General features: G+C 40.4%; 1 pseudogene; it reads right to left on the reverse strand.

The window, feature by feature from the left end:
* Positions 1-2,753: 2,753 nt before the first annotated feature.
* LOC114622372 lies at positions 2,754-3,775 on the reverse strand (annotated as a pseudogene).
* Positions 3,776-7,243: the final 3,468 nt, after the last annotated feature.

The following is a 7,243-nucleotide window of genomic DNA, read 5'->3' on the forward strand; positions in this document are numbered from 1 at the left end:
GAGGGAATTAGAGAACGTCATCCTAAGTGAAATAAAAAGATACAAAAAGGTGAGGTGAATATATTTCTCGTGTGTGTGCGAGAGAGAGAGAGAGAGAGAGAGAGAGAGAGAGAGAGAGAGAGAGAGTGGGAAGAGAGAGAGAGTAGCAAGGAGGCTATGTATAAAGGAGATCAGAACAAGAGGAGGGAGACAAGAAAGTAGACTGTACTGAGGGGAAAAGTACATGATTATGAAGGCTAATCTTGATTTCCAACCTGATTGGATCTGAAGTCAATTGAGAAGCAAATCTTGAGGCAGCTCTGTGAGGAAGTTTTCAGAAAGATTGACTGAGGGATGACTGTTGCCCAGAATGGGTGCTGCCTTCTGGCTGAGGCCTAGATACAAAGAGATCTGAGAGGGAAGTAATTTGGCTTGCACACCCATCTTCACGTCTTGCTTGTGAGTGCATCTACCTCTATGCCCCTCCCTTCCATCCTTCACTGACATCTGATTTCCGAATCCATTGCTCTCTGCTTCCTGACTGTGAATACAATGCACCCGCTGTCTCCTGTTCCTGCCACCATGCCTTCCCCACCATGATGGACGGTAACTAGAAACTGTGAGACAAATTAATCCTCCCTCCCTTAAGTTGCTTTCATCAGATAGTTTTTTCATAGAGATGAGAAAACCAAGCTAATTATTTATATAGAGAGAACTGTCACAACAAAACCGATCGCTTTGTACAAAGAACATATGTAACAAATCTCAGAGTAAGAAAGTTAAAGATTACTCTCTCACTTTCACTAGTAAGTAAATCAGTAATGTCAGCATAAAGACTTCCCTGCATTTAAATATGTGGACAGTGGCAGAGCTGGGGCTGAAGGACAATCTCTCTGACAAAGTTGAAAGGGAAGACGAAGGGTGAGTGAGTCTTTGTCAAGTAGACAAGGTTTGGCTATGTGAGATGTAGGAAACTGTTTTCAAGTTGTATGTTGCACCCACATACTGAGGGCTTTTGATGCCATTTTGTGTTTTCTGAGGTTGGGGAGCCCTATGGAAGAGTTAGGGGAAGGATTGAAGGAACTGAAGTGGTTGGCAACCCCATAGGAAGACCAGAATCTTCTAATCTAATCTGTACCCCTGGGAGCTCCCAGAGACTAAGCCACCAACCAAAGAGCATACATGGGCTGGTCTGAGGTCCCTGATACATATGTAGCAGAGGACTGCTTTGCCTTGCCCCAATGGGAGAGGATGTGCCTAATCCTATATAGACTTGATGCTCCAGAGAAGGGGGATGCTGGAGGGAGGTCACCCTCTCAGAGGTGAAGGGGGTGGGGTAAAAAACTCTAGGTGTGGTGGTGGAAGGAGGGACAACATTTGGAATGTAAATAAATAAATAGTTACCTTTTTAAAATGTCTACAAATATCTACTTAGAGAATTGATATGGTTGAAGAGATTATTTGGGAAAAGCGATAGCAGTTTTATTACAGGAACAATGAAAAGGAACATTAACGATAACAATTGCTGAGGATAATTTTCTCAGTTTCTACATGACTCAATTTCTAGACTAAGGAGTAACAGAAGAAAATAAAAGACAATAACATAGGTATGGGTCATGTAGCTCACTTTAATATGAACTTACTAAATCTTACCAAAATGCCTAAACATACATGAGGTCTTCTAAGGACTAAAGAAACAAGAGACCTGGGAAACAGTCTGTAAGGAAGTAAATCTGTAGACACCAACTCTGAGAGCCCCTGAAATCTATGCCACAGGAATAATGATCAATAAAGTCCAAAGACTGATTGAACATAGCAGCTGGGAAACAAGCAGAATTATGATGGTTTTAAAATGTTAACTCTAGGGACTTAAGCCTGAATATGAGTGTCCTTGTCAAACACAGCATGATGGTTCATACATTGCCTAGGACTGAGGCGAGAACCATCAAAACATTGCATGATGGTGCTGAAGTCCAAGGTGGGAGACATCAGCCTGGTCTACATAGCAGGAACCACTCTCTTCAAAATAATGCCTCAGGAAATACTTTCACATACTAAGCCATTTCAGGGCTCAAAAAGCCATTTTAATTTTTTTTTTAAATCTATCAGTGCTATCAATTACTGTTATGGAAACTTAAGATGTAGAAAAACACTGCAGAAAGTTCACTGAAAAATACCCAGATATTACAGAGTATGTGACAGGCTCACTTGAAAACACAATTCTTTGTGTGTATATATACAAGGAGATGAAACTCTGAAATTAAAAGTAATTAACACAAAGAAATTTAGAGTCATTAACATGTAGCACAGAGGAGATTACGTATCTACCTGAAAACGGTATTTGGAAAAAGGCAGAAGGTTCAGTATTTGGAGAGGTGATGGCTGCGTGTTCCCCATGACTGAATCCATTCAAGCCCAGCTTTCATATTCTAGGAGATGAGTGCTATTTTACAAGTTTCATATACTTTCCTCATTATTTTCCCCTTTAAGAGTTTAAGTATTTTACCTATGATATCTTTATATTATATCAACGTACTTTTACTTTTAACATCATCAATTGAAGACAAAATGACATCAAGGTATGGATGTGTTTTGTCATATATAACACATTATAAATGTATCACTTCACCATATCTAAAGCTTATAAATGTATCAGTTCACATACCCTTATTGTAACTGCTCTTTCATTCTCTCTTTTTCTGTTGATAGCTTTTAGGAACTTTCTTTTCTTTTCTCTTTTTCCCCTTTGTTTGTTCAGGTATCTGCAGAGGAGCTCAGAAGCCCTCAGTGGTGGCTCCAACACACTCAGTGGGTAGCCTATGCTGTAGAGCTACTGACCAATCCTCAGTGGTCGGCTGAGCACTCCAGTGTTCTGCCAGGAACTTCTGAGTGGGCATAGAGGCCACCTGCCTACCTCCAGACCAGTCTACCACCTATGGCTGAGCAGCAGTGAACTCAGGAGCTGGCATTGTCCTTTAGCTCTGGAATCCCTCCTTGGTCACAAACTTCTCATCAGCAGGCTGCTCCTCCTTCTCAAACCCCCTGAGTCTCTGTAGAAGTAGAGATCAGGTGTAATGTCCCACAGGGGCTCACCGGAGACAGTGCCACACATGCGGAGTACTAACTGGGCCAGCATCCACCGTGTCAGGCCCATGGAGTGAGCTCCCTTGTTGTTGCAAGGGATGGCAGTATCCATGTAGCATAGAGGAGAGTTTGTGTTATACAGGGCAAAGGCATTTTAACATAAGATGCTTCTATGAGGGACTGGTGGTCAGCCCTAGGAACAGACACCTCTAGAAGCTGTGTCTCCCTAAAGGCTGCTTGGATCTGGTTAGTGAAGGTCCCAGGAGTGAAGCAGCCAGCAGTTGGGAGTCGCTCCAGTGGCAGCAGGAAACTTCGGCTCATATTGCTGTCCATTGTTGTTGGTGATGGGTTCAGTAGGGTTCTCGATGGCAACGACAGCTCAAACTGCAAGCAACAGGTTCTCCCACATCCTCTTCAGGTTTATGATGTTGATACAGTTACTTTTCCTTTTGTAGGTGTACTGCTTCTTCTGAAAGTCAGGGTTGGTGCCTCCAAAGTGGGTTACTTAGGCAAGGAATCTGAGGATCTCCTCCTCCATCTGTCTGTTGGGCATCAAGGGCTCCTGACAACCTGTAAGTTTCCCCTTAAGTTCTGTTGTGAACCGGTCCCTGGGCAGCACGGAAGGCTCCAATTCCTTTTTTGAGTCAAGGCATCTTTGAAACATCACAGTAGTCACTATGCTCAGGTCGTAGACTATGTTCTTTATTGCCATCAGTGTGTCCTTGGTTCGCTGTTATGTTGCTCTATGTGTAAAATAAAAAGTGAGGTGACTAGTTAGAAGAGTGGAAGGGAGACAAAATAGAAAATGAGGAGGGCTAATATCACAAAAATATCATAACTTTTAATAATGAAACTGTTTTTTATACTATTTAAAAATAATACATTAAAATATGGATAATAGATTTCTGGATTTAAATTTGTACTAATGGCTATGGTATTTATCTAGAGAGTAAAACTATAAAGGTACTGAATTTTTCTTCTTATTCCTCTTCCTTCCAAAGTATCTAATATGTCCCCAGTGTTTGATATCTTTGCTGCCTTCCTTCATTTAAGTTTCTATGTGATTTTCCCATTAAGAAGTGGCAGGCTTTATGTCAATGTTCTGACTGCAGGTGGCACTGACTGACTTAATTTGTGTATTCAGTTCTCAGTTATTCTTTCTCAGCCCACAAGTGGACAGAGTACTGCACATCATGAATCATGCTGAAAGAAAAGCTGATAAACGTTTCCTTTGAAAGAATAGTTACGTGTGGGAAACCAGTTTCTCTTTTTTATCTATTGTGCTACTAGGAGTTCAGCCAGGCCATGTCTGTTTAATTCATTTGCTATATCTCAGTGTCTAGCATAAGGACAAGAACACACAGACCTGGGATAAATGCTCTGTCATGATAGGAGCAGCTGTCATGATGACGGTGCTTGTGGAGTCTATTCAAAGGTTTAGATGTTATGACTTCATGGTAAGATACATTTTGTTGCTCTAATCTCCTTTTACAGTGCCCTTCAATAGATTATATTTGTATTAAACATTCTCAAGCACAGGGAAGAAACAGAAGAGAGCTGCTTTATGCAAGCTATCTCAATCAGGTGAACTGGAGAATATGTAGGCTTGACTTATTCAATATAAAGTATGTAGTTACTTCCAAACTTGGGACTAAACTTTGGGTTTCTGATCCAAGTCTTCTGTTATATTAAAACTAAAGGTTGCTTTTGCTATTACAAAATGGTAATTTATAGCTCTTATTCAAAGTCATGTTATAGAATTGTGCTTTATAATTTATAACAGGATGCCATGTCTAAAGAAATGAAAATAAACTTGTACTCCTCTCCAGTTTGGAGATTGTGACAGAATGGGTGGGCTATTGCATTTACGCAGGATTACTGAATAATAAAATCCAGAGCTGAAAGAGTAAAACCTAGTTAAGTCTACTTGGGCAGCATGCTTTGAGCTCAGCTGACAAAAGAAGCCGATTTAAGTGGAGAGCAATTTCAGGGAGTTTATTAAGATTTAATATTTGAAAATCATAAACAAACTCACAGACTTCCCTGGTGAGACGGCGGTTTGCAAAGCAAATCTGATGATCCAGGTATCAATTTGTATTGAGCTTCAGGGATAAAATGATGAACTCCGGAATACAAAATTTATATGTACCTAATATTAATGATTTTTTATCACGTGGGACAAAGCGTGCAGGATGAGGTGAGGTGAAGCTCTGAATAACCTAATGTTGGCTTCCTGTAAGCCCGAGGTAAGAAAAAGACCTCAGAAGACATTTGTTCATTTGATTAATTTTGTTGCCAAATGTTTGATTTCATAATTCTGGAAGTCACCCAACTCCCCGTGCCCTAACTATATTTCAGTGCGAGTAAATGCGATGCTGAACTTGAACCACTGAAAATGACCTGCTATGATTCATGCAGGCAAAGCCCTGGATTCAGAATTGATTCAGTCCTCCTTTCTGGACTGTGGTAGGGAAAATAAATGCATGTGGTGACTTATGACTGTTTCTTCAGGTGACTTGTACCTTGGCTGACTTGATTTGTACTGATGGGACCATAGAGAGACCCTTATCTGTCTTCAAGTAACTGAATGTCAAGCCATTTTCAAACTTTTCTGTCTCATTCTTCTTCCTGCTGGGACTGGTACTGTTCTTGCAGGCTTTATATTATTATTACACCCACTTAAAAAAAATCCATTCTACTTTGTTATTATCGTAGGTCCCTTTTAAATATGGTACAGGCCTCTTTCATTATTTTACAAATGTATTCTTAATGAAAAGCCTTTTCTTTCCCAGTCAAGCTTAACCAAAGCTTTGAAGCTCTTCATCTCCTTTTGCTTGAGCTTATGCTGCTTCATTTTTCTATTTTTTTCCTACAGATTTATCTTAGTTACTACCAACTCCAGAAAGCTTTCCCTAATTCATTTGGTCTATAGTAGGAACCATGACATTGTACTTTCTTTTTTTTTGTTTCTTTTTTTTTTATTGGATGTTTTATTTACATTTCATATGTTGTCCCCTTACCCCATCCCCCACCCACCCAAGAACCCCCTATCCCCTCACCCCTCCTCCTTCTTCTCTGTGGATGTAACCTCTATCTACACCCCCACTCCCACCTCCCCACCCTCAAAATTCCCACCCCCTGGGGCATCCAGCCTTCATGAGGTCAAGGTTCTCTTCTTCCACCTATGCCCAGCAGGGCCCTCCACTCTTACGTATTCAGCTGAAGCCCTGGATCCCTCCCTAAGTACTCCCATGCTGGTGGTTTAGACCTTGGGAGCTGTGGTTGGTTGGTATTGTTGCTCTCCTCATTGTGCCGCAAATTGTACTTTCAAAAGAAGAGCTGTCTTTCCCCAACTGCAATCTTACTGTCATTTGGTTGCTCTTATGCATACCAACAAGCAGCATACCAGCTAACTCAGAAAAATTGTTCTATTCCTTTCTCTTCTATTACATGTGCCAAAGACATGGTCCAGGATGTGGAAGGTATCTAATTCAGGTTAGTTGAATAAAAACATGGACACTTAAAATAATCAGTTAATTCTTAATCAGTTATTTCAGATGAAATAATTATGTATTATTAATAGAAGGAAATTATATGTAGCATCAGAGGATACAAAATGTATCAACCTAGACAGGAGGCTTGTCATGGTCTACAGTTTATTCCTGGCTGACATAAAACTAAATTATTTCTAATGATGGACATTTTCTTAGAGACAAAGTACTGTCTTTTTACTCCTAGAGACAGTAAAGTGGCCTGATAGTCTCTAGTTAATGTTTTAAAAATATTCAGAGCTGAGCTAACATACACATATTTGAATAAATAAAATAAATGTTCATACCTTGACTAAATCTGTTTGGAAAGACAGGAGTTCACATTCCAGCACATATAGAGAGTGGAAGCAACAACTCACTGTGGTCACAGAGCAGAGGGCTGTAGGAAGAGGGGGCCATAACTTAAAGAACAGGAACCAACAATCCGTTATTGATTAGGTTCTTGTATTTTGAGCTGGTTCAGTTGGAGTTCAATGATGTCCTTTCCAGAATTCAGGATTCTTAGTTTGGTCTCCTACAGTAATTTTTGACTTCTTCAAAGATAAACCCGCCAGTAATGACAAGATAGTCTTAGGTTTCAGGAGAGAGAGAGAGAGAGAGAGAGAGAGAGAGAGAGAGAGAGAGAGAGA

This window comes from Grammomys surdaster, unplaced genomic scaffold (assembly GCF_004785775.1).
Source record: "Grammomys surdaster isolate TR1022 unplaced genomic scaffold, NIH_TR_1.0 188, whole genome shotgun sequence".
NCBI classification, from domain to species: Eukaryota; Metazoa; Chordata; class Mammalia; order Rodentia; family Muridae; genus Grammomys; species Grammomys surdaster.